General features: G+C 32.3%; 1 long non-coding RNA gene across 1 annotated transcript in view; it reads left to right on the plus strand.

Annotated features, from left to right (window-relative positions):
- The first annotated feature begins 71 nt into the window (after window positions 1–71).
- Window positions 72–582, plus strand: part of LOC108622127 (uncharacterized) — a 5,575-nt gene continuing 5,064 nt past the window's right edge. Inside the window, exon 1 of the long non-coding RNA XR_003388786.1 lies at window positions 72–376. This is a non-coding gene — a long non-coding RNA (uncharacterized LOC108622127). The remainder of the gene's footprint in view (window positions 377–582) is intronic.

Consider the following 582-nt stretch of genomic DNA (forward strand, 5'->3'; position numbering starts at 1 on the left):
TGCAAAAGAAGTTTGAAGCATTCGTTAAAAATAGATATTATGAACCATCAACAAATGATACGATAAAAATTACGTCTAATTAATTAAGTAAATATATACCTTGGTTTTGTCAAAATCAATTTATCGCATTTGTAATAAAATCTGCAGCGAATCCATTTATTCACATTGGTATAATTGTGTCTCGTCATTGAGAATAGATTTCGACAAGGATTCACAGGTAGGAAAGAAGGTACTTACTTCCGGTTACTCTCTTTAATGGTTAGCAGTGATGTTTACGTGACGCGATTGCCAAAGATTCATTCGACGATGTTATTGCCTCCTACGTCGTCGGAACATCGATATTTGCGGTCGTTTCAACCGTGACGAGACTACGAAAGTAAATCAATTTTTATTCTGCACATCCTTCTCAAAGTATCCATATAACGATTGACAATCGTACATTAGGCAATATTTCGTTAATTTCAGCAGTACTAATGACGTCGAGAAATTGATACGTACTTTTGTGAAAAAATAAAAGAGAAAAAACTATTACGTATCAATACAATTTAACCATTTTACATTTTATGATTAATTCTTTAATTC

The sequence above is a fragment of the Ceratina calcarata genome, unplaced genomic scaffold, assembly GCF_001652005.2.
Source record: "Ceratina calcarata isolate Rehan_Ccalc_2016 unplaced genomic scaffold, ASM165200v1 scaffold206.2, whole genome shotgun sequence".
NCBI classification, from domain to species: domain Eukaryota; kingdom Metazoa; phylum Arthropoda; class Insecta; order Hymenoptera; family Apidae; genus Ceratina; species Ceratina calcarata.